The sequence below is a fragment of the Durio zibethinus genome, chromosome 2, assembly GCF_047325235.1.
Source record: "Durio zibethinus cultivar Kanyao isolate XHJ-2024 chromosome 2, ASM4732523v1, whole genome shotgun sequence".
NCBI classification, from domain to species: domain Eukaryota; kingdom Viridiplantae; phylum Streptophyta; class Magnoliopsida; order Malvales; family Malvaceae; genus Durio; species Durio zibethinus.
Window position 1 is genome coordinate 22,974,137 of NC_143163.1, and position 27,928 is coordinate 23,002,064.

Genomic DNA, 27,928 nt, shown 5'->3' on the forward strand with positions numbered 1-27,928 from the left:
GACTGCATTGGGGTTCCGGCGATCGGGGGTGCCGGGGGGTGTACCAACATGATGTGTGATGGGTGCTGGTACTTGGCCCTTATATTGGCCCCCTATCCCTCATCAAACCTTGAGAACTCACACCCCCTTAAAGAGTATTTGAGATTTTACAGGATTGCTGCGAGTAGCCATTAAAGTGTATGAAATGGGGACATTTTTTTCAAATGGTCACAAAATCTTGTACACTTCGAGTTTTTAGCTGAATTTTTTTGTGCATGCCGAAAAAAATACAAGGATCACACCTACCAATTTTGGGGCCAAAAATCCTTCCTAAAAAATTTTAAAAAATCCCGAACCACAAAAAGTTTCAAAAATCATGAAAAATAGAAAACGAGTCGTCTTGCCATGAAACTTCACATGAAGGCTTAAGGGACCATTGTTTGAATTTAAAAGCCATAAAAATGGCATTGGCACACAGAAATATGAAGATGTGCCTAAACCCACCTACCACCCTATCGATCCACGGCTTGCGCATCCTGTCTCTCTAGTCGGCGTAGTGCCCGCCCGCTCGTTTTGTCGGTTGGCTTAGGCTTACGGAGTTCATTCCCAATCTAAGATCAGACCGGATGAAAGGTTGCGGTAGTAGGATCGGTAACACGTAAAGGGGGACGCAGTCGATCCCCGACTTTCGCATCCAGCCCCTCTGGTCGGTTGAGTACCGGCACGCTCGTTTCGTGGGTTGACTTAGGCGTATGAAGTTTATTCCCAGTCTAAGCATATGGAGTTCATTCCCAGTCTAAGATCGGACCGGACTGAGGGTTGTAACAGCACATGCTGGGATCGGGCATGTGCTGGTGCCACATTTTTCTTCATCGGGGTACTATCGCCGGAGCATCGTTGGAGAACCTGACCGGTGGCATTGGGGTTTTGGTGATCGGGGGGGCCGGGGGGGTGTGCGCACATGATGTAAGATGGGTGCTGGTACTTGGCCCTTATATTGGCCCCCTGTCTCCTATCAAACCTCAAGAACTCACACCCCCTCAAAGAGTATTTGAGATTTTACAGGTTTGCTGCCAGTAGCCATTAAAGTGTCTGAAATGGGGACACTTTTCTCAAATGGTCACAAAATCTTGTACACTTCGAGTTTTTAGATGAATTTTTTTTGCATGCCAACAAAAATACAAGGATCACGTCTACCAAGTTTGGGGCCAAAACTCCTTTCAAAAATATTTTAAAAAATCCCAAACCGTAAAAAGTTTTAAAAATCGTGAAAAATAGAAAACGAGTCGTCTTGCCATGAAACTTCACGTGAAGGCTTAATAGACCATTGTATGAATTTACAAGCCACAAAAATGGCATTGGCATGCAGAAATATGAAGATGTGCCTAAACCCACCTACCACCCTATCGATCCACGGCTTGCGGATCCCGTCTCTATGGCCGACGTAGTGCCCGCCCGCCCGTCCGCTCGTTTCGTCGGTTGGCTTAGGCATACGGAGTTCATTCCCAGTCTAAGATCGGACCGGACTGAGGGTTGTGGCAGCAGGATCGAGAGTACGTAGTGGGGGACCTTGTCGATCCCCAGCTTGTGCATCCCGCCCCTCTAGCCGGCTGAGCGCCCTCACACTCGTTTCGTGGATTGACTTAGGCATACGGAGTTCATTCCCAGTCTAAGCATACGGAGTTCATTCCCAGTCTAAGATCAGACCGGACCGAGGGTTGCGGTAGCATATGCTGGGCTCGGCATGCGTTGGTGCCCGCATTTTTCTTCATCGGGGCACCATTGCCGGAGCATCGCCGAAGAACCTGACCAGCAGCATTGGGGTTCCGGCAATGGGGGGTCCGAGGGGGTATGCACACATGATGTGCAATGGGTGCTGGTACTTGGCCTTTATATTGGCCCCCTATCCCTCATCAAACCTCAAGATCTCACACCTCCTTCAAGAGCATTTCAGATTTTACAGGTTTGTTGCCAGTAGCAATTAAAGTGTCTAAAATGGGGACACTTTTTTCAAATGGTCACAAAATCTTGTACACTTCGAGTTTTTAGCTGAATTTTTTTATGCATGCCAACAAAAATACAAGGATCACGTCTACCAAGCTTGGGACCAAAACTCCTTCCGAAAAAATTTCAAAAAATCCCGAATCGCAAAAAGTTTCAAAAATCATGAAAAATAGAAAACGAGTCGTCTTGCCATGAAACTTCACGTGAAGGCTTGAGGGACCATTGTATGAATTTACAAGCCATAAAAATGGCATTGCCATGCGACGGCTTGCGCATCCCGTCTCTCTGGTTGACGTAGTGCCGACCGCCCGCCCGCCCGCCTGCTCGTTTCGTCGGCTGGCTTAGGCATACGGAGTTCATTCCCAGTCTAAGCATACGGAGTTCATTCCCAGTCTAAGCATACGAAGTTCATTCCCAGTCTAAGATTAGACCAGACCGAGGGTTACGGCAGCACATGCTAGGCTCGGGCATGTGTTGGTGCCGCATTTTTCTTCGCTGGGGCTCATCGTCGGAGAACCCGACCGGTGGAATTGGGGTTCCGGCGATCAGGGGGGCCGGGGGGTGCGCACATGATGTGAGATGGGTGGTGGTACTTGGCCTTTTTATTGGCCCCCTATCCTTCATCAAACCTTGAGAACTCACACCCCCTTAAAGAGCATTTGAGATTTTACAAGTTTGTTGCCAGTAGCCATTAAAGTGTCTGAAATGGGGACACTTTTTTCAAATGGTCACAAAATCTTGTACACTTCGAGTTTTTAGCTGAATTTTTTTGAGCATACGAAAAAAAATACAAGGACCACATCTACCAAGTTTGGGGCCAAAACTCCTTCCGAAAAAATTTTAAAAAATCCCGAACCGTAAAAAGTTTCAAAAATCGTGAAAAATAGAAAATGAGTCGTCTTCCCATGAAACTTCACGTGAAGGCTTAAGGGAAAATTGTGTGAATTTACAAGCCATAAAAATGGCATTGGCATGCAGAAATATGAAGATGTACCTAAACCCACCTTCCACCCTATCTATCCACGGCTTGCACATCCCGTCTTTCTGGTCGACGTAGTGCCCGCCCGCCCGTCCGTTCGTTTTCTCGGTTGGCTTAGGCATACGAAGTTCATTCCTAGTCTAAGATCAGATCAAACCGAGGGTTGCGGTAGCAAGATCACCAGCACACAGAGGGGGACCCGACCGATCCCCCGCTTGTGCATCCCGCCCCTCTGGCCGACTGAGCGCCCACACGCTCGTTTCATGGGTTGACTCAGGCATACGGAGTTCATTCCCAGTCTAAGCATACGGAGTTAATTTCCTATCTAACATCCGACCAGACCAAGGTTGTGGTAGCACATGCTGGGCTCGGGCATGTGCTGGTGTCGTATTTTTCTTCACCGGGGCACCATCGTCGGAGCATCACCGGAGAACCTGACCGACGGCATTGGGGTTCCGACGATCGGGGGGGCCAGGGGGTGTGCACACATGATGTGCGATGGGTGCTGGTACTTGGCCTTTATATTAGCCCCCTATCCCTCATCAAACCTTGAGAACTCACACCCCCTTAAGAGCATTTGAGATTTTACAGGTTTGCTGCCAGTAGCAATTAAAGTGTCTGAAATGGGTACATTTTTCTCAAATGGTCACAAAATCTTGTACACTTCGAGTTTTAAGCTGAATTTTTTTATGCATGCCAATAAAAATACATGGATCACGTCTACCAAGCTTGGGGCCAAAACTCCTTCCGAAAAAATTTTAAAAAATCCCGAACTGTAAAAAGTTTCCAAAATCATGAAAAATAGAAAACGAGTCGTCTTGCCACGAAATTTCAGGTGAAGGCTTAAGGGACCATGTATGAATTTACAAGCCCTAAAAATGGCATTGGCACACAGAAATATGAAGATGTGCCTAAACCCACCTACCACCCTATCGATCCACGGCTTGCGCATCCATCTCTCTAGTCGGCGTAGTGCCTGCCCGCCCGCCAGCTCGCTAGTTTCATCGGTTGGCTTAGGCATACGGAGCTCATTCCAAGTCTAAGATTGGATCGGACCGAGGGTAGCGGCAGTAGGATTGGCAGCATGCAGAGGGGGACACGGCCGATCCCTAGCTTGCGCATCTCGCCCCTCTGGCTGGCTCGACGCTCCCACCCCCGTTTCGTGGGTTGACTTAGGCATACGGAGTTCATTCCTAGTCTAAGCATACGGAGTTTATTCCCAGTCTAAGATTGGATCAGACCGAAGGTTACGGCAGCACATGCTGGGCTCGAGCATGTGCTAGTGTTGCATTTTTCTTCGTCGGGGCACCATCGTCGGAGAACCTGACCGGCGGTATTGGGGTTCCGACGATCGAGGGGGCCAGGGGGTGTGCACACATGATGTGCGATTGGTGCTGGTTCTTGGCCCTTATATTGGCCCCCTATCCCTCATCAAACCTCGAGAACTCACACCCCCTTAAAGAGCATTTGAGATTTTACAGGTTTGCTGCCAGTAGCTATTAAAGTGTCTGAAATGGGGACACTTTTTTCAAATGGTCACAAAATTTTGTACACTTCGAGTTTTTAGCTGAATTTTTTTGGGCATGCCAAAAAAAATACAAGGATCGTGTCCACCAAGTTTGGGGCCAAAACTCCTTTCAAAAAAATTTTAAAAAATCCCGAACCATAAAAAGTATAAAAAATCATGAAAAATAGAAAATGAGTCGTCTTGCCATGAAACTTCACGTGAAGGCTTAAGGGACCATTGTATGAATTTACAAGCCATAAAAATGGCATTGGCACATAGAAATATGAAGATGTGCCTAAACCCACCTACCACCTTATTGATCCATGGCTTGCGCATCCCGTCTCTCTGGCCAGCGTACCCGTCTGCCCGACCGCCCGCTTGTTTTGTCAGTTGGCTAAGGCATCCGGAGTTCATTCCTAGTCTAAGATCAGACTAGAATGAGAGTTCTGATAGTAGGATTGGCAGCACGCAGAGGGGGACCCACCCGATCCCTAGCTTGCGCATTCTGTCCTTCTGGCCCGTTGAGTGCCCGTACGCTTGTTTCGTGGGTTGACTTAGGCGCACGGAGTTCATTCCCAGTCTAAGCATACGGAGTTCATTCCCAGTCTAAGATCGGACCGGACCGAGGGTTACGGTAGCACATGCTGGGCTCGGGCATGTGCTGGTGCCGTATTTTTCTTTCTCAGGGCACCATCGTCAGAGCATCGTCGAAGAACCTAACTAGCTGCATTGGGGTTCCGACGATCGGGGGGGCCGAGGGGGAATGTGCGCACATGATGTGCGATTGGTGCTGGTTCTTGGCCCTTATATTGGCCCCCTATCTCTCATCAAACCTTGAGAACTCACACCCCCTTAAAGAGCATTTGAGATTTTACAGGTTTGCTGCCAGTAGCCATTAAAGTGTCTGAAATGGGGACACTTTTTTCAAATGGTCACAAAACCTTGTACACTTCGAGTTTTTAGCTGAATTGTTTTGTGCATGCCAACAAAAATACAAGGATCACGTCTACCAAGTGTATAAGATTTTGTGTCCATTTGAAAAAAGTGTCCCCATTTCAGACACTTTAATGGCTACTGGCAGCAAACCTATAAAATCTCAAATGCTCTTTAAGGGGGTGTGAGTTCTTGAGGTTTGATAAGGAATAGGGGGCCAATATAAGGGCCAAGTACCAGCACCCATCGTACATCATGTGCGTACACCCCCCCGGCCGCCCCGATCGCCGGAACCCCAATGTCGTCGGTAAGGTTCTCCGGCGATGCTTCGACGATGGTGCCCCTGTGAAGAAAAATGCAGCACCAGCACATGCCCGAGCCCAGCATGTGCTACCGTAACCTTCGATCCGGTCCGATCTTAGACTGGGAATGAACTCCGTATGCTTAGACTGGGAATGAACTCCGTATGCCTAAGTCAACCCATAAAACGAGTGTGCGGGTGCTCAGCCAGACAGAGGGGCGGGATGCGTAAGTCGGGGATCGGTCGGGTCCCCCTCTGCATGATACCGATCCTGCTGCCACAACCCTTGGTCTGGTCCGATCTTAGACTAGGAATGAACTCCGTATGACTAAGCCAATCGACGAAACGAGCGGGCGGACGGGCACTACACTGGCCAGAGAGACGGGATGCGCAAGCCGTGTATCGATAGGGTGGTAGGTGGGTTTAGGCACATCTTCATATTTGATGGCTTGTAAATTCATACAATGGTCCCTTAAGCCTTCACGTGAAGTTTCATGGCAAGACGACTCGTTTTATATTTTTCACAATTTTCAAAACTTTTTGCGGTTCAAGATTTTTTAAAATTTTTTCAGAAGGAGTTTTGGGTCCAAACTTTTTAGACGTGATCCTTGTATTTTTTTTGGCATGCACAAAAAAATTCAGCTAAAAACTCAAAGTGTACAAGATTTTGTGACCATTGAAAAAAGTGTCCCCATTTCAAACACTTTAATGGCTACTGGCAGCAAACTTGTAAAATCTCAAATGCTCTTTAAAGGGGTGTGAGTTCTCAAGGTTTGATGAGGGATAGGGGGCCAATATAAGGGACAAGTACCAGCACCCATCGGACATCATGTGCGCACACCCCCCAGCCCCCCCGATAGCCGGAACCCCAATGCCACCGGTCAGGTTCTCCGGCGATGCTCCGACGATGGTGCCCGCGCCCAGCATGTGCGTTCCAATGCCATTTTTATGGCTTGTAAATTCATACAATGATCCCTTAAGCCTTCGCGTGAAGTTTCATGGCAAGACGACTCGTTTTCTATTTTTCATGATTTTTGAAACTTTTTACGGTTCGGGATTTTTTAAAATTTTTTCGGAGGGAGTTTTGGCCCCAAACTTGGTAGACGTCATCTTTGTATTTTTGTTGGCATGCAAAAAACAATTCAGCAAAAAACTCGAAGTGTACAAGATTTTAGACTGGGAATGAACTCTGTATGCCTAAGCCAACCGACGAAAAGAGCGGGCGAGCGGGCACTACGTCAGCCAGAGAGACGGGATGCGCAAGCCATGGATCGATAGGGTGGTAGGTGGGTTTTGGCACATCTCCATATTTCTGCATGCCAATGCCATTTTTATTTCTTGTAAATTCATTCAATGGTCCCTTAATCCTTCACGTGAAGTTTCATGTGACTTGTTTTCTATTTTTCACGATTTTTGAAACTTTTTGGGTTCGGGATTTTTTAAAATTTTTTCAAAAGGAGTTTTGGCCCCAAACTTGGTAGATGTGATCCTTGTATTTTTTTTGGCATGCACAAAAAAATTCAGCTAAAAACTCGAAGTGTACAAGATTTTGTGACCATTTGAAAAAAGTGTCCCATTTCAGACACTTTAATGGCTACTGGCAGCAAACCTGTAAAATCTCAAATGCTCTTTAAGGGGGTGTGAGTTCTTGAGGTTTGATGAGGGATAAGAGGCCAATATTAGGGCCAAGTACCAGCACCAATCGTACATCATGTGCACACACCCCCCGAACCCCCCGATCGCCGGAACCCCAATGCCGCTGGTCAGGTTCTTCGACGATGCTCCGGTGATGGTGCCCCGGTGAAGAAAAATGTGGTACCAGCACATGCCCAAGCCCAGCATGTGCTGCTGCAACCCTCAATCCAGTCTGATCTTAGACTGGGAGTGAACTCCGTATGCTTAGACTGGGAATGAACTCCGTATGCTTAGACTGGGAATGAACTCCGTATGCCTAAGTCAACTCACGAAATGAGCGTGCGGGCGCTCAGCCGACCAGAGGGGCGAGATGCGCAAGTCGGGGATCGATCGGGTCCCCCTCTACATGCTATTGAACCTACTGCCGCAACCCTCAATCCGGTTTGATCTTAGACTGGGAATGGACTCTGTATGCCTAAGCCAACCGATGAAACGAGCGGGTGGGCAGGCGGGCACTACGTCGGCCAGAAATACTGGATGCGCAAGTCGTGGATCGATAGGGTGGTAGGTGGGTTTAGGCACGTCTTCATATTTCTACATGCCAATGCCATTTTTATGGCTTGCAAATTCATACAATGGTCCCTTAATCCTCGCACATCATTTGCGGTTCCAAATTTTTTTAAATTTTTTTGGAAGGGGTTTTGGCCCCAAATTTGGAAGACGTGATCCTTTTATTTTTTTTGGCATGCATAAAAAAGTTCAGCTAAAAACTCGAAGTGTACAAGATTTTGTGACCATTTGAAAAAAGTGTCCCCATTTCAGACGCTTTAATGGCTACTGGCAGCAAACTTGTAAAATCTCAAATGCTCTTTAACGGGGTGTGAGTTCTCGAGGTTTGATAAGGGAAAGTGGCCCAATATAAGAGCCAAGTACCAGCACCCATCGCACATCATGTGTGCACACCCACCCCGGCCCCCCCGATTGCTGTAAAATCTCAAATGCTCTTTAAGGGGGTGTGAGTTCTCGAGGTTTGATGAGGGATAAGGGGTCAATATAAGAGCCAAGTACCAGCACCCATGCACATAATGTGCACACACCCCCCTGGCCCCCCTGATCATCGGATCCCCAATGCCGCCAGTCAGGTTTTGCAACGATGCCCCGGTGATGGTGCCCCAGCAAAGAAAAATGTGGCACCAGCACATGCCCGAGCCCAGCATGTGCTGCCGCAACCCTCGGTCTGATCCGATCTTAGACTGGGAATGAACTCCGTATGCTTAGACTGGAATGAACTTCGTATGCCTAAGTCAACCCACAAAACGAGCGTGCGGGCGCTCAGCCGGCCAGAGGGGTGGGATGCACAAGCCGGGGATCGGCCAAGTCCCTCTTTACGTGCTACTGATCCTGCTGCCGCAACCCTCGGTCCAATCTGATCTTAGACTGGGAATGAACTCTGTATGCCTAAGCTAACCGACGAAACGAGCGGGCGGGCACTACGTTGGCCAGAGAGATGGGATGCGCAAGCCGTGGATCGATAGGGTGGTAGGTGGGTTTAGGCACATCTTCATATTTCTACGTGCCAATGCCATTTTTAAGGCGTGTAAATTCATACAATGGCCCTTTAAGCCTTCACGTGAAGTTTCATCGCAAGACGACTCGTTTTCTATTTTTCACGATTTTCAAAAATTTTTGCGGTTCAAGATTTTTTAAAATTTTTTTGGAAGGAGTTTTGACCCCAAACTTGGTAGACGTGATCTTTTCATTTTTTTTTGGCATGCACAAAAAAATTCAGCTAAAAACTCGAAGTGTACGAGATTTTGTTACCATTTGAAAAAAGTGTCCCTATTTTAGACACTTCAATGGCTACTGGCAGCAAACCTGTAATATCAAAAATGCTCTTTAAGGGGGTGTGAGCTCTCAATGTTTGATGAGGGAAAGGGGGCCAATATAAGGGCCAAGTACCAGCACCCATCGCACATCATATGCGCACACACCCCCCGGCCCACCCGATTGCTGGAACCCCAATGCTGCCGGTCAGGTTCTCCGACGATGCTCCGACGATGGTGCCCCAGCGAAGAAAAATGTGGCACCAGCACATGCCTGAGACCAGCATGTGCTGTCGCAACCTTCGGTCTAGTCTGATCTTAGACTGGGAATGAACTCCGTATGCTTAGACTGGGAATGAACTCCGTATGCCCAAGTCAACCCACGAAACGAGCGTGCGGGTGCTCAGCCGGCCAGAGAGGCGAACTGCGCAAGCCGGGGACCAATAGGTCCCCTTCTGCATGTTGCCGATCCTACTGCTGCAACCCTCAGTCCGGTCCAATCTTAGACTGGGAATGAACTCTGTATGCCTAAGCCAACCGACGAAACGAGCGGGCGGGCAGGCACTACGTCGGCCAGAGAGACGGGATGCGCAAGCCGTGGATCGATAGGGTGGTAGGTGGGTTTAGGCACATCTTCATATTTCTACGTGCCAATGCCATTTTTATGGCTTGTAAATTCATACAATGGCCCCTTAAGCCTTCACATGAAGTTTCATGGCAAGACGACTCGTTTTCTATTTTTCACGATTTTCAAAAAATTTTGGGGTTCAAGATTTTTTAAAATTTTTTTGGAAGAGTTTTGGCCCCAAACTTGGTAGACGTGATCTTTGTATTTTTTTTGGCTTGCACAAAAAAATTCAGCTAAAAACTCGAAGTGTATAAGATTTTGTGACCTTTTGAAAAAAGTGTCCCCATTTCAGACACTTCAATGGCTACTGGCAGCAAACCTGTAAAATCTCAAATGCTCTTTAAGGGGATGGGAGCTCTCAATGTTTGATGAGGGAAAGGGAGCTAATATAAGGGCCAAGTACCAGCACCGATCACATATCATGTGCGCACACCCCCCGGCCCCCCCGATCGTCGGAACCCCAATGCCGTCGGTCAGGTTCTCCGGTAATGCTCTGGCGATGGTGCCCCGGCGAAGAAAAATGTGGCACCAGCACAATCCTGAGCCCAGCATGTGCTGGCGCAACCCTCGGTCTGGTCCGATCTTAGACTGGGAATGAACTTCGTATGCTTAGATTGGGAATGAACTCCGTATGCCTAAGTCAACCCACAAAACAAGCGTGCAGGCGCTCAGCCGGCAAGAGGGGCGGGATGCACAAGCCGGGGATCGACCTGGTCCCCCTTTGCGTGCTGCTGATCCTACTGCTGTAACCCTTGGTCCGGTCCAATCTTAGACTGGGAATGAACTCCGTATGCCTAAGCCAATCAACGAAACGAGTGGGCGGGAGGGCGGGCACTACGCCGGCCAGAGAGACGGGATGCGCAAGCCATGGATCGATGGGGTGGTAGATGGGTTTAGGCACATCTTTATATTTCTCCATGCCAATGCCATTTTTATGGCTTGTAAATTCATAAAATGGTCCCTTGAGCCTTCACGTGAAGTTTCATGGCAAGACGACTCATTTTCTATTTTTCACGATTTTTGAAACTTTTTGTTGTTCCAGATTTTTTAAAATTTTTACGGAAGGAGTTTTGGCCCCAAACTTGGTAGATGTGATCCTTGTATTTTTTTTGGCATGCACAAAAAACTTCAGCTAAAAACTCAAAGTGTACAAGATTTTTTGACCATTTGAAAAAAGTGTCCCCATTTCAGACACTTTAATGGCTACTGGCAGCAAACCTGTAAAATCTCAAATGCTTTTTAAGGAGGTGTGAGTTCTCAAGGTTTGATGAGGGATAGGCGGCCAATATAAGGGCCAAATACCAGCACCCATCGCACATCATGTGCGAACACCCCCTGGCCCCCCCGATCGCCGGAACCCCAATGCCGTCGGTCCCCCTCTACGTGCTGCCGATCCTACTACCGCAACCCTCGGTCCGGTTTGATCTTATACTGGGAATGAACTCCGTATGCCAAAGCCAACCGATGAAACGAGTGGGTGGGCAGGCACTATGCCGGCCAGATAGACGGGATGCGCAAGCCGTGGATCGATAGGGTGGTAGGTGGGTTTAGGCACATCTTTATATTTCTATGTTCCAATGCCATTTTTGTGGCTTGTAAATTCATACAGTGGTCCCTTAAGCCTTCACGTGAAGTTTCATGGCAAGATGACCCGTTTTCTATTTTTCATGATTTTTGAAACTTTTTACGGTTCGAGATTTTTTAAAATTTTTTCGAAAGGTGTTTTTACCCCAAAATTGGTAGACATGATCCTTGTATTTTTTTTGGCTTGCACAAAAAAATTCAACTAAAAACGTGAAGTGTACAAGATTTTGTGACCATTTGAAAAAAATGTCCCCATTTTAGACACTTTAATGGCTACTGGCAGCAAACCTGTAAAATATCAAATAATCTTTAAGGGGTGTGAGTTCTGGAGGTTTGATTGGGGATAGGGGGCCAATATAAGGGCCAAGTAGCAGCACCCATCACACATCATGTGCGCACACCCCCCGGCCCCCCCGATCGTCGGAACCCCAATGCCGTCGGTCAGGTTCTCCGACGATGCTCCGACGATGGTGCCCCGACGAAGAAAAATGCTGCACCAGCACATGCCCGAGCCCAGCATGTGCTACCGTAACTCTTGATCTGGTCCGATCTTAGAGTGGGAATGAACTTCGTATGCTTAGATTGGGAATGAACTCCGTACGCCTAAGTCAACCCACGAAACGAGCGTGCGGGCGCTCAACCGGCCAGAGGGGCGGGATGTGTAAGTTGGGGTCGGCCGGGTCCTCCTCTACCTGCTGCCGATCCTGCTATCGCAACCCTCGATCTGGTCTGATCTTAGCTTGGGAATGAACTCCATATGCTTCGACAGGGAATGAACTCTATATGCCTAAGTCAACCCACAAAACGAGCGTACGGACGCACTGCTGGCAAGAGGGGTGGGATGCGGAAGCCGGGGGTCGACTGGGTCCCCCTCTACATGCTGCTGATCCTGCTGCTACAACCCTCGGTCTGGTCCAATCTTAGACTGGGAATGAACTCCGTATGCCAAAGCCAACCGATGAAACAAGCAGACGGGCGGGTGGGCTCTACGCCAGCCAGAGAGACGGGATGCGCAAGCCGTGGATCGATAGGGTGGTAGGTGGGTTTAGGCACATCTTTATATTTCTACTTGCCAATGCCATTTTTATGCCTTGTAAATTCATACAATGGTCCCTTAAGCCTTCACGTGAAGTTTCATGGCAAGACAACTCGTTTTCTATTTTTCACGATTGTTGAAACCTTTTACGGTTCGGGATTTTTTAAAATTTTTTCGAAAGGAGTTTTGGCCCCAAACTTGGTAGATGTCATCCTTGCATTTTTGTTGGCATGCACAAAAAAATTCAGCTAAAAACTCGTAGTGTACAAGATTTTGTGACCATTTGAAAAAAGTGTCCCCATTTCAGACACTTTAATGGCTACTGGTAGCAAACCTGTAAAATCTCAAATGCTCTTTAAGAGGGTGTAAGTTCTCGAGGTTTGATGAGGGATAGGGGGCCAATATAAGGGCCAAGTACCAGCACCCATCGCACATCATGTGCGCACACCCCCCTGGCCCCCCCGATCTTCGGAACCCCAATACCGTCGGTCAGGTTCTCCGACGATGGTGCCCCGGCGAAGAAAAATGCGGCACAAGCACATGCCTGAGTCCAGCATGTGCTGCTACCACCCTTGGTCCAGTCCGATCTTAGACTGGGAATGAACTCCGTATGCTTAGACTGGGAATGAACTCCGTACGCCTAAGTCAACCCACGAAATGAAAGTGAGGACGCTCAGCCGGCCAGAGTGGCGGGATGCGCAAGCCGGGGATCGACGGGGTCACCCTCTACGTGCTGTCGATCCTGCTGCCATAACCCTCTGTCCAGTCCGATCTTAGACTAGGAATGACCTCCGTATACCTAAGCCAACTGACGAAACAAGTGGGCGGGCGGGCACAACGTGATCCCTGTATTTTTGTTGGCTTGCACAAAAAAATTGGTAGACGTGATCCCTGTATTTTTGTTGGGTCGCACAAAAAAATTCAGCTAAAAACTCGAAGTGTACAAGATTTTGTGACCATTTGAAAAAAGTGTCTCCATTTTAAACACTTTATTAGCTGCTGGCAGCATACCTGCAAAATCTCAAATGCTCTTTAAGGGGGTGTGAGTTCTCGAGGTTTGATGAGGGATAGGGGGCCAATATAAGGGCCAAGTAATAGCACCCATCACACATCATGTGCGCACACCCCCCCGGCCCCCTCGATCGTCGGAACCCCAATGTCGCCGGTCAGGTTCTTCGACGATGGTGGCCCGACGAAGAAAAATATGGCACAAGCACATGCTCGAGCCCAGCATGTGCTGCTGCCACCCTTGGTCCAGTCCGATCTTAGACTGGGAATGAACTCCATATGCCTAAGTCAACCAATGAAATGAGCGTGCAGGCGCTCAGCCACCCAGAGGGGTGGGATGCACAAGCCGGGGATCTACTGGGTCCCCCTCTGCGTGTTGTCGATCTTGCTGCCGCAACACTCGATCTGGTCTGATCTTAGATGGGGAATGAACTCTGTATGCCTAAGGCAACTGATGAAACGAGCTGGCGGACGAGCGGGCAGGCCTACGCCGACTAAAGAGACGGGATGCGCAAGCCGTGGATCGATAGGGTGGGAGGTAGGTTTAGGCACATCTTCATATTTCTGCGTGCCAATGCCATTTTTATGACTTGTAAATTCATACAATGGTCCCTTAAGCCTTCACGTGAAGTTTCATGGCAAGACGAATCATTTTCTATTTTTCACAATTTTTGAAATTTTTTGCTGTTCGGGATTTTTTAAAAATTTTTCGGAAGGAGTTTTGGCCCCAAACTTGGTAGACGTGATCCTTGTATTTTTTTTGGCATGCATAAAAAAATTCAGCTAAAAAATCAAAGCGTACAGGATTTTGTGACCATTTGAAAAAAGTGTCCACATTTCAGACACTTTAATGGCAACTGGCAGCAAACCTGTAAAATCTCGAATTCTCTTTAAGGGGTGCGAGTTCTTGAGGTTTGATGAGGGATAGGGGGCCAATATGAGGACCAAGTACCAGCACCCATCATACATTATGTGCGCACAGCCCCCCCGACCCCCTGATCGTCGGAACCCCAATGCTGCCGGTCAAGTTCTCCGGCGATGGTGCCCCGACGAAGAAAAATGTGGCATCAGCACATGCCCGAGCCCGGCATGTGCTGCCACAACCCTCGGTTCAGTCCGATCTTAGACTGGCAATGAACTCCGTATGCTTAGACTGGAAATGAACTCCGTATGCCTAAGTCAACCCACGAAACGAGCATGCGGGCGCTCAGCCGGCCAGAGGGGCGGGATGCGCAAGCCGGGGATCGATAGGGTGGTAGGTGGGTTTAGGCACATCTTCATATTTTTGTGTGCCAGTGCCATTTTTATGTCTTGTAAATTCATACAAGGGTCCCTTAAGCCTTCACGTGAAGTTTCATGGCAAGATGACTCGTTTTCTATTTTTCACGATTTTCAAAATATTTTACGATTCGGGAATTCTTAAAATTTTTTCGGAAGGTGTTTTGGCCCCAGACTTGGTAGACGTGATCCTTGTATTTTTGTTGGCATGCAAAAAACAATTCAGCCAAAAACTCAAAGTGTACAAGATTTTGTGACCATTTGAAAAAAGTGTCCTGATTTTAGACAATTTAGTGGGTACTGGAGCAAACCTGTAAAATCTCAAATGCTCATTAAGGGGGTGTGAGTTCTCGAGGTTTGATGAGGGATAGGGGACCAATATAAGGGCCAAGTACCAGCACCCATAACACATCATGTGTGCACACCCCCCGGCCCCCCATCGTCGGAACCCCAATGCCGTCGGTCAAGTTCTCCAGTGATGCTCCGACGATGGTGCCCCGGCGAAGAAAAATACGGCACCAGCACATGCCTGAGCCTAGCATGTGCTGCCGCAACCCTCGGTCCGATCCCATCTTAGACTGGGAATGAACTCCGTATGCCTAAGTCAACCCACGAAACGAGCGTACGGGCGCTCAGCCAGCCAGAGGGGCAGGATGCACAACCCGGGGATCGATTGGGTCCCCCTCTGCGTGCTACCGATCTTGCTGCCACAACCCTCGGTCCAGTCTGATCTTAGACTGGGAATGAACTCCGTAAGCCTAAGCCAACTGACGAAACGAGTGGGCGGGCACTACGCCGGCCAGAGAGACGGGATGCGCAAGCCGTGGATCGACAGGGTGGTAGGTGGGTTTAGGCACATCTTCATATTTCTACGTGCCAATGCCATTTTTATGGCTTGTAAATTCATACAGTGGTCCCTTAAGCCTTCACGTGAAGTTTCATGGCAATACAATTCATTTTCTATTTTTCATGATTTTTGAAACTTTTTACGGTTTGGGATTTTTTAAAATTTTTCGAAAGGAGCTTTGCCCCCAAACTTGGTAGATGTGATCCTTGTATTTTTGTTGGCATGCACAAAAAAATTCAGCTAAAAACTCAAAGTGTACAAGATTTTGTGACCATTTGAAAAAAGTGTCCCCATTTTAGACACTTTAATGGCTACCGGCAGCAAACCTGTAAAATCTCAAATGCTCTTTGAGGGGGAGTGAGTTCTCGAGGTTTGATGAGGGATAGGGGCCAATATAAGAGCCAAGTACCAGCACCCATCGCACATCATGTGCGTACACCCCCCCTGGCCCCCCTATCGTCGGAACCCTAATGCCGCCGGTTAGGTTCTCCGGCGATGGTGCCCTGGCAAAGAAAAATACGTCACCAGCACATGCCTGATCCCAGCATGTGCTGTAGCAACCCTCGGTCCGGTCCGACCTTAGACTGGGAATGAACTCCGTATGACTAAGTCAACCCACGAAACGAGAGTGCGACGCTCAGCCGGCCAGAGGGGCGGGATGCACAAGTCGGGGATTGATCGGGTCCCCCTCTGCGTGCTGCCGATCCTGCTACCGTAACCCTTGGTCTGATCCAATCTTAGACTGGGAATGAACTCGGTATGCCTAAGCCAATCGATGAAACGAGCAGGCGGGCGAGAGGGCACTACGTCGGCCAGAGGGGCGGGATGCTCAAGCCGGGGATCGACCGGGTCCCCCTCTACGTGCTACCGATCTTGCTCTCGCAACCCTCGGTCTGGTTCGATCTTAGACTGGGAATGAACTCCGTATGCCTAAGCCAACCGACAAAACGAATGGACGGGCAGGCGGGCGGGCACTACGCCGGCCAGAGAGACGGGATGCGCAAGCCGTTGATCGATAGGGTGGTAGGTGGGTTTAGGCACATCTTCATATTTCTGCATGCCAATGCCATTTTTATGGCTTGTAAATTCATAAAATGGTCCTTAAGCCTTCACGTGAAGTTTCATGGCAAGATCACCCGTTTTTTATTTTTCACGATTTTTGAAACTTTTTGCAGTTCAGGATTTTTTCAAAATTTTTTCGAAAGAGTTTTGGCCCCACACTTGCTAGATGTGATCCTTGTATTTTTGTTGGCATGCACAAAAAAATTCAGCTACAAACTCGAAGTGCACAAGATTTTGTGACCATTTGAAAAAAGTGTCCCCATTTCAGACAATTTAATGGCTACTGGCAGCAAACCTGTAAAATCTCAAATGCTCTTTAAGGGAGTGTGAGTTCTCAAGGTTTGATGAGGGATGGGGGGCCAATATAAGGGCCAAGTACCAGAACCCCAATGCCGCCGGTCAGGTTCTCCGGTGATGGTGCCCCGACAAAGAAAAATGCAGCACCAGCACATGCCCGAGCCCAGCATATGCTGCGTAACCCTCGGTCTGGTCCAATCTTAGATTGGGAGAACTCTGTATACTTAGACTGGGAATGAACTCCGTATGCTTAAGTCAACACATGAAACAAGCTTACGGGCACTCAACCGGCCAGAGGGACGGGATGCGCAAGCCGGGGATCGATCGAGTCCCCCTCTGCGTGCTGTCGATCCTGCTGCCGCAACCCTCGGTCCGGTCTGATCTTAGACTGGGAATGAACTCCGTATGCCTAAGCCAACTGACGAATCGAGCAGGCGGACGGGCGGGCACTATGCCGACCAGAGGACGGGATGCGCAAGTCGTGGATCGATCGGGTGGTAGGTGGGTTTAGGCACATCTTTATATTTCTGCATGCCAATGCCATTTTTATGGCTTGTAAATTCATACAATGGTCCCCTAAGCCTTCACGTGAAGTTTCATCGCAAGGTGACTCGTTTTCTGTTTTTCATGATTTTTGAAACTTTGCGGTTCGGGATTTTTTAAAATTTTTTCAGAAGCAGTTTTGACCCCAAACTTGGTAGACGTGATCCTTGTATTTTTGTTGGCATGCACGAAAAAATTCAGCTAAAAACTCAAAGTGTACAAGATTTTGTGACCATTTGAAAAAAGGGTCCCCATTTTAGACACTTTAATTGCTATTGGCAGCAAGCCTATAAAATCTCAAATGCTCTGTAAGGTGGTGTCAGTTCTCAAGTTTGATGAGGGATAAGGGGCGTATATAAGGGCCAAGTACCAGCGCCTATCGCAGATCATGTGCGCAAACCCCCCGGGCCCCCGATCACCGAAACCCCAATGCCGTCGGTCAGGTTCTCTGTCGATGCTCCGACGATGGTGCCCCGGTGAAGAAAAACCCTCAGTCCGATCTGATCTTAGACTAGGAATGAACTTTGTATGCCTAAGTCAACCCACGAAACGAGCGTACGGGCGCTCAACCGACCAGAGGGGCGGGATGCACAAGCCGGGGATCGGCCGGGTCCCCCTCTACGTGCTGCCGATCCTGCTGTCGCAACCCTCGGTCCGGTCTGATCTTAGACTGGGAATGAACTCCGTATGCATAAGCCAATCGACAAAACGAGCGGGCGGGCGGACGTGCAGGCACTACCCCGGCCAGAGAGACGGGATGCGCAAGCCATGGATCGATAGGGTGGTAGGTGGGTTTAGGCACATCTTCATATTTCTGCATGCCACTGCCATTTTTATGGCTTGTAAATTCATACCGTGGTCCCTTAAGCCTTCACGTGAAGTTTCATGGCAAGACGACTCGTTTTCTATTTTTCACTATTTTCAAAACTTTTTGTGGTTCGGGATTTTTTAAAATTTCTTTGGAAGGAGTTTTGGCCCCAAACCTGGTAGACATGATCCTTGTATTTTTGTTGGCATGCATAAAAAAATTCAGCTAAAAAGTTTAAGTGTACAAGATTTTGTGACGATTTGAAAAAAGTGTCGCCATTTCAGACACTTTAATGGCTACTGGCAGCAAAACCTGTAAAATCTCAAATGCTCTTTAAGGGGGTAGGCACTACGTCGGTCAGAGAGACGGGATGCACAAGTCGTGGATCGATAGCGTGGTAGGTGGGTTTAGGCACATCTTCATATTTTTGCGTGCCAATACTATTTTTATGGCTTGTAAATTCATACAATGGTCCCTTAAGCCTTCACGTGAAGCTTCATGGCAAGACGACTTGTTTTCTATTTTTTAGGATTTTTGCAACTTTTTGTGGTTTAGGATTTTTTAAATTTTTTCGAAATTAGTTTTGGCCCCGAACTTGGTAGACGTGATCCTTGTATTTTTGTTGGCATGCACAAAAAAATTCAGCTAAAAACTCGAAGTGAACAAGAATTTGTGACCATTTGGAAAAAGTGTCCCCATTTCAGACACTTTAATGGCTACTGGCAGCAAACCTGTTAAATCTCAAATGCTCTTTATGGGGGTGTGAGTTCTCGAGGTTTGACGAGGGATAGGGGGCCAATAGAAGGGCCAAGTACCAGCACCCATCACACATCATGTGCGCACACACACCACCACCCGACCCCTCCGATCGCCGGAACCCCAATGCCGACGGTCAGGTTCTCTGACAAACCTCCTACGATGGTGCCCCGATGAAGAAAAATGTGGCACCAGCACATGCCCAAGCCCAGCATGTGCTGCCGCAACCCTCGATTTGATCCGATCTTAGACTGGGAATGAACTCCGTATGCTTAGACTGGGAATGAACTCCATATGCCAAAGTCAACCCATGAAACGAACGTGTAGGCGCTCAGCTGGCCAGAGGGGTGGGATGCGCAAGCCCAGGATTAGCCGGGTCCCCCTCTGCGTGCTATCGATCCTGCTTCCGTAGCCCTATGTCCGGTCGAATCTTAGACTGGGAATGAACTTCGTATGCCTAAGGCAACCGATGAAACGAGCGGGCCGGTGGGCCTGCGGGCACTACGCTGGCCAGAGAGACGGGATGTGCAAGCCGTGGATCGATAGGGTGGTAGGTGGGTTTAGGCACATCTTTATATTTTTGCATGCCAATGTCATTTTTATGGCTTGTAAATTCATACAATGGTCCCTTAAGCCTTCATGTGAAGTTTCATGGCAAGACGACTCGTTTTCTATTTTTCACAATTTTTGAAACTTTTAACGGTTCATAAGGAGTTTTGGCCCCAAACTATTAGACGTGATCCTTGTAAATTTGTTGGCATGCACAAAAATATTCAGCTAAAAACTCGAAGTGTGCAAGATTTTGTGACCATTTGAAAAAAGTGTCCCCATTTCAGACACTTTAATGGCTACTGGCAGCAAACCTGTAAAATCTCAAATGCTCTTTAAGGGGGTGTGAGTTCTCGAGGTTTGATGAGGGATAGGGGGCTAATATAAGGGCCAAGAACCAGTACCCATCGCACATCATGTGCGCACACCCCCCGGCCCCCCGATCGTCGTAACCGCAATGCTGCCGGTCAGGTTCTCCGACAATGCTCCAGCGATGGTGCCCCGACGAAGAAAAATGCGGCACCAGCACATGCTCGAGCCCAGCATGTGCTGTCACAACCCTCGGTCTGGTCCGATCGTAGACTGGGAATGAACTTCGTATGCTTAGATTGGGAATTAACTTCGTATGCCTAAGTCAACCGATGAAACGAGTGTGCGGGTGCTCAGCCGGCCAGAGGGGCAGGATGCGCAAGTTGGGTTTCGGTCGGGTCCCCCCTACATGCTGCCGATCCTGCTGCTACAACCCTCAGTCCGGTCCGATCTTAGACTGGGAATGAACTCTGTTTGCCTAAGCCAACCGACGAAATGAGCGGGCGAGCGGCCGAGTAGGCACTACGCCGGCCAGAGAGACGGGATGCGTAAGCCATGGATTGATAGGGTGGTAGGTGGGTTTAGGTACATTTTCATATTTCTGCATGCCAATACCATTTTTATGGCTTGTAAATTCATACAGTGGTCCCTTAAGCCTTCACGTGAAGTTTCATGACAACACCACTCGTTTTCTATTTTTAATGATTTTCGAAACTTCTTATGGTTCGGGATTTTTTATAATTTTTTCGGAAGGATTTTTGGCTCCAAACTTTGTAGACGTGATCCTTGTATTTTTGTTGGCATGCACAAAAAAATTCAGCTAAAAACTCGAAGTGTACAAGATTTTTTGACCATCTGAAAAAAGTGTCCCCATTTCAGACACTTTAATGGCTACTGGCAGCAAACCTGTAAAATCTCAAATGCTCGTTGAGGGGGTGTGAGTTCTGGAGGTTTCACAAGGGATAGGGGGCCAATATAAGGGCCAAGTACCAGTACCCATCGCACATCCTGTGCACACACCCCCCCAGACTCCCCCGATCGCCAGAACCCTAATGCCGCCGATCAGGTTCTCCGGTGATGCTCTGACGATAGCGCCCCGATGAGGAAAAATGCGGCACCAGCACATGCCCGAGCCTAGCATGTGCTGCCGCACCTCAGTTCGGTCCTATCTTAGACTGGGAATGAACTCCGTATGCCTAAGTCATCCCACGAAACAAGCGAGCGGGTGCTCAACCGGCCAGAGGGGCGGGATGCGCAAGCCGGGGATCGATCGGGTCCCCCTCTGCGTGCTACCGGTCTTGCTACTGCAACCCTCGGTCCAAACTGATCTTACACTGGGAATGAACTCCGTATGCCTAAGCCAACCGACGAAATGAGTGAGCGGGCGGGCGGGCGGGCACTACGCCAGCCAGAGAGACGGGAGGAGCAAGCCGTGGATCGGTAGGGTGGTAGGAGGGTTTAGGCACATCTTCATATTTCTACGTGCAAATGCCATTTTTATGGCTTGTAAATTCATACAATGGTCCCTTAAGCCTCCACGTGAAGTTTCATGGCAAGACGACTCATTTTTTATTTTTCATGATTTTCAAAACTTTTTACGGTTCGAGATTTTTTAAAATTTTTTCGGATGGAGTTTTGGCCCCAAACTTGGTAGACATGATCCTTTTATTTTTGTTGGCATGCACAAAAAACTTCAGCCAAAAACTTGAAGTGTACAAGATTTTGTGATCATTTGAAAAATGTGTCCCCAATTCAGACACTTTAATGGCTACTGGCAGCAAACCTGTAAAATCTCAAATGCTCTTTAAGGGGGTGTGTGTTCTCGAGGTTTGATGAGAGATAGGGGCCAATATAAGGGCCAAGTACCAGCACCCATCACACATCCTGTGCGCACACCCCACCTGGCTCCCCCAATCGTCGGAACCCCAATGCCGCCGGTCAGGTTCTCCAGCGATGCTACGACGATGGTGCCCCAGTGAAGAAAAATGTGGCACCAACACATTCCTGAGCCCAGCATGTGCTGTAGCAACCCTTGGTCTGGTCCGATCTTAGACTGGGAATGAACTCCGTATGCCTAAGTCAACCCACGAAACGAGCGTGCGGGCGCTCAACCGGCCAGAGGGGCGGGATGTGCAAGCCGAGGATCGATCGGGTCCCCCTCTGCATGCTACCAATCCTGCAGCCGCAACCTCGGTCTGGTCCAATCTTAGACTGAGAATGAACTCCTTATGCCTAAGCCAACCGACGAAACGAGCAGGCGGGTGGGCGGGCGTGCACTACGCCGCCTAGAGTGACAGGACGCGCATGCCATGGATCGATAGGGTGGTAGGTGGGTTTAGGCACATCTTCATATTTCTACGTGCCAATGCCACTTTTGTGGCTTGTAAATTCATACAAGGGTCCCTTAAGCCTTCACGTGAAGTTTCAAGGCAAGACGACCCGTTTTCTATTTTTCACGATTTTCAAAACTTTTTTCGGTTCGAGATTTTTTAAAATTTTTTCAGAGGGAGTTTTGGTCCCAAACTTGGTAGACGTGATCCTTGTATTTTTTTTGGCATGCATAAAAAAATTCAGCTAAAAACTCGAAGTGCACAAGATTTTGTGACCATTTGAAAAGAATGTCCCCATTTCAAACACTTTAATGGCTAATGGTAGAAACCTGTAAAATCTCAAATGCTCTTTTAAGGGGGTGTGAGTTCTCAAGGTTTGATGAGGGATAGGGGGCCATTATAAGGGCCAAGTACCAGCACCCATCATGCATCATGTGCGCACACCCCCCGGCCCCCCGATCGTCGGAACCCAATGCCGTCGATCAGGTTCTCCGGTGATGGTGCCCCGGCGAAGAAAAATACGGCACCAGCACATGCCCGAGCCCAGCATGTGGTGTCGTAACCCTCGGTCCGGTCTGATCTTAGACTGGGAATGAACTCTGTATGCTTAGACTGGGAATGAACTCCGTATGCCTAAGTCAACCCACGAAATGAGCGTGCGAGCGCTCAGCCGGCCAGAGGGGCGGGGTGCACAAGCTGGGGATCGGTCGGGTCCCCCTCTGCATGCTGTCGATCCTACTGCCACAACCCTCGGTCTAGTCTGATCTTAGACTGGGAATGAACTCTGTATGCCTGAGCCAACCGATAAAATGAGTGGGCGGGCGGGTGGACGGGCACTAGCCGACCAGAGAGACGGGATGCGCAAGCCGTGGAACGATAGGGTGGTAGGTGGGTTTAGGCACATCTTCATATTTCTGCATGCCAATGCCATTTTTATGGCTTGTAAATTCATACAATGGTCCTTTAAGCCTTCACGTGAAGTTTCATGGCAAGATGACTCATTTTCTATTTTTCACGATTTTTGAAACTTTTTACGGTTCTGGATTTTTTAAAATTTTTTCGGAAGGAGTTTTTGAACTAAACTTGGTAGATGTGATCCTTGTATTTTTGTTGGCATGCACAAAAATATTCAACTAAAAACTGGAAGTGTACAAGATTTTGTGAACATTTGAAAAAATTGTCCCCATTTCAAACACTTTAATGGCTACTGGCAGAAACCTGTATAATCTCAAATGCTCTTTAAGGGGGTGTGAGTTCTCAAGGTTTGATGAGGGATAGGGGGGCAATATAAGGGCCAAGTACCAGCACCCATCATGCATCATGTACGCACACCCCCCCGGCCCCCCGATTGTCAGAACCCCAATGCCGTCGGTCAGGTTCTCCGGTGATCGTGCCCCGACGAAGAAAAATGCGACACCAGCACATGCCCGAGCCCAGCATGTGCTGCCGCAACCCTCGTTCTGGTCCGATCTTAGACTGGGAATGAACTCCATATGCTTAGACTGGGAATGAACTCCGTATGCCTAAGTCAACCCATGAAACGAGCGTGGGGGCACTCAGCCGGCCAGAGGGGCGGGGTGCGCAAGCCGAGGATCGGTCGGGCCCCCCTCTACGTGCTGCCAATCCTACTACCACAATGCTCGGTCTGATCCGATCTTAGACTGGGAATGAACTCCGTATGCCTAAGCCAACCGACGAAACGAGCCGGCGGGCGGGCACCACGGCAGCTAGAGAGACGGGATGCGCAAGCCGTGGATCAATAGGGTGGTAGGTGGGTTTAGGCACATCTTCATATTTCTGCATGCCAATTCCATTTTTATGGCTTGTAAATTCATACAATGGTCCCTTAGGCCTTCACGTGAAGTTTCATGGCAGGAAGACTCATTTTCTATTTTTCATGATTTTCGAAAGTTTTTACGGTTCGTGATTTTTTAAAATTTTTTCAGAAGGAGTTTTGGCCCCAAACGTGGTAGACGTGATCCTTGTATTTTTTTTGGAATGCACAAAAACATTCAGCTAAAAACTCGAAGTGTACAAGATGTTGTGACCATTTGAAAAAAGTGTCCCCATTTCAAACACTTTAACGGCTTCTGGAAGCAAACCTGTAAAATCTCAAATGCTCTTTAAGGGGGTGTGAGTTATCTAGGTTTGATGAGGGATAGGGGGCCAATATAAGGGCCAAGTACCAGCACCCATCGGACATCATGTACCCACACCGCCCCGGCCCCCCCGATCGTCGGAACCCCAAAGCCGCGGGTCAGGTTCTCCGGCGATGGTTCCCCGACGAAGAAAAATACGGGACCAGCACATGCCCGAGCCCAGCATGTGCTGCCGCTACCCTCGGTCCGGTCCGATCTTAGACTGGGAATGAACTCCGTATGCCTAAGCCAACCCACGAAACGAGCAGGCGGGCGGGCGGGCGGGCACTACGCCGGCTAGAGAGACGGGATGCGCAAGCCGTGGATCGACAGGGTGGTAGCTCGGTTTAGGTACATCTTCATATTTCTACGTGACAATGCCATTTTTATGGCTTGTGAATTCATACAATGGTCCCTTAAGCCTTCACGTGAAGTTTCATAGCAAGAAGTCTGGTTTTATATTTTTCAGGATTTTTGAAACTTTTTGCGCTTCGAGATTTTTTAAAATTTTTTCGGAAGGAGTTTTTGCCCCAAACTTGGTAGACGTGATCCTTTTATTTTTTTTGGCATGCACAAAAACATTTAGCTAAAAACTCAAAGTGTACAAGATTTTGTGACTATTTGAAAAAAGTGTCCCCATTTCAGACACTTTAATGGCTACTGGTAGCAAACCTGTAAAATCTCAAATGCTCTTTAAGGGGGTGTGAGTTTTCAAGGTTTGATGATGGATAGAGGGCCAATATAAGGGCCAAGCACCAGCACCCATCGCACACCATGTGCGCACACCCCCCGGCCCCCCGATCGTCGGAACCTTAATACCACCGGTCAGGTTCTCCGGTGATGCTCCAGCGATGGTGCCCCGACAAAGAAAAAAGTGGTACCAGCACATGCCCGAGCCCAGCATGTGCTGCCGCAACCCTCAATCCAGTCCAATCATAGACTGGGAATGAACTCCGTATGCTTAGACTGGGAAAGAACTCCATATGCCTAAGTGAACCCACGAAACGAGGGTGAGGGCGTTCAGTCGGCCAGAGGGGCGGGGTGCGCAAGCCGAGGATCGGTCGGGTCCCCCTTTGCGTGCTGTCGATCCTGCTACTATAACCCTCGGTCTGATCTGATCTTAGACTGGGAATGAACTTCGTATGCCTAAGCCAACCGACAAAATGAGCGGGCGGGCGGGCGAGTGGGCACCTCACCGGCCAGAGAGACGGGATGCGCAAGCCATGGATCGATAGGGTGGTAGGTGGGTTTAGGCACATCTTTATATTTCTGCGTGCAAATTCCATTTTGATGGCTTGTAAATTCATACAATGGTCCTCTAAGCCTTCACGTGAAGTTTCATGGCAGGACGACTTGTTTTTTATTTTTCACGATTTTCGAAAGTTTTTGCGATTCGGGATTTTTTTAAAATTTTTTCAGAAGGAGTTTTTTTCCCCAAACATGGTGGACGTGATCTTTGTATTTTTATTGGCATGCATAAAAAAATTCAGCTAAAAACTTGAAGTGTACAAGATTTTGTGACCATTTGAAAAAAGTGTCTCCATTTCAGACACTTTAACGGCTTCTGGAAGCAAACCTGTAAAATCTCAAATGCTCTTTAAGGGGGTGTGAGTTCTCTAGGTTTGATGAGGGATAGGGGGCCAATATAAGGGCCAAGTACCAGCACCCATCGCACATCATGTCCGCACACCCCCCCGATCGTCGGAACCCTAATGCCGCCGGTCAGGTTCTCGGTGATGCTCCGACGATGGTGCCCCGGCGAAGAAAAATGCGGGACCAGCACATGCTCAAGCCCAGGATGTGCTGTCGCAACCCTCGGTCTGGTCGATCTTAGACTGGGAAAGAACATCGTATGCTTAGACGGGAATGAACTCTGTATGCCTAAGTCAACCCATGAAACGAGCGTGCGGGCACTCAGCCGGCCAGAGGGACGGGATGCGCAAGTCGAGGATCGGCCGGGTCCCCCTCTGTGTGCTACTGATCCAGCTACCATAACCCTCAGTCCGATCTGATCATAGACTGGGAATAAACTCCGTATGCCTAAACCAGCTGACGAAATGAGCGGGCAGGCAGGCGAGCGTCCACTACGCTGGCCAGAGAGACGGGATGCGCAAGTCGTGGATCGATAGGGTGGTAGGTGGGTTTAGGCACATCTTCATATTTCTGTGCACCAATGCCATTTTTATGGCTTGTAAATTCATAAAATGGTCCCTTAAGCCATCACGTGAATTTTTATGGCAAGATGACTCGTTTTTTATTTTTCACAATTTTTGAAACTTTTTACGCTTCGGGATTTTTTAAAATTTTTTCGGAAGGAGTTTTTGCCCCAAACTTGGTATACGTGATCGTGGTTTTTTTGTTGGCATGAATAAAAAACTTCAGCTAAAAATTCAAACTGTACAAGATTTTGTGACCATTTGAAAAAAGTGTCACCATTTTAGACACTTTAATGGCTACTGGCAGCAAACCTGTAAAATCTCAAATGCTCTTTAACGGGGTGTGAGTTCTCGAGGTTTGATGAGGGATAGGGGGCCAATATAAGGGCCATGTACCAGCACCCATCGCAAATCATGTGCGGACAACCCCCCAGCCCCCCGATCACCGGAACCCTAATGCCGTCGGTCAGGTTCTCCGGCGATGCTCCGACGATGATGCCCCGACGAAGAAAAATGCGGCACCAGCACATGCCCGAGCCCAGCATGTGCCATCGCAACCCTCGGTCTGATCGATCTTAGACTAGGAATGAACTCCGTATGCTTAGACTGGGAATGAACTCCGTATGCCTAAGTCAACCCATGAAACGAGTGTGCGGGCGCTCAGCTGGCCAGAGGGGCAGGATGCACAAGCCGGGGATCGGTCGGGTCACCCTCTGCATGCTGTCGATCTTTCTGCCACAACCCTCGGTCTGATCTAATCTTAGACTGGGAATGAACTACGTATGCCTAAGCCAACTGACGAAACGAGCGGGCGGGCGGGCACTACGTCGGCCAGAGAGACGGGTTGCGCAAGCTGTGGATCGATAGGGTGGTAGGTGGGTTTAGGCACATCTTCATATTTCTATGTGCTAATGCCATTTTTATGGCTTGTAAATTCATACAATGGTCCCTTAAGCCTTCACGTGAAGTTTCATGGCAAGATGACTCATTTTCTATTTTTCACGATTTTTGAAACTTTTTACGGTTCGGGATTTTTTAAAATTTTTTCGAAAAGATTTTTGGCCCCAAACCTTTTAGACGTGATCCTTGTATTTTTTTTTGCATGCACAAAAAAATTCAGCTAAAAACTTGAAGTGTACAAGATTTTGTGACCATTTGAAAAAAGTGTCCCCATTTCAAACACTTTAATTGCTACTGGCAGCAAACCTGTAAAATCTCAAATGCTCTTTAAGGGAGTGTGAGTTGTCGAGGTTTGATGAGGGATAGGGGGCCAATATAAGGGCCAAGTACCAGCACCCATCATGCATCATGTGCGTACACCCCCAGCCCCCCGATCATCGGAACCCCAATGTTGCCGGTCAGGTTCTCCGGGGATGGTGCCCCGACGAAGAAAAATGTGGCACCAGCACATGCCCAAGCCCAGCATGTGCTGCTGCAA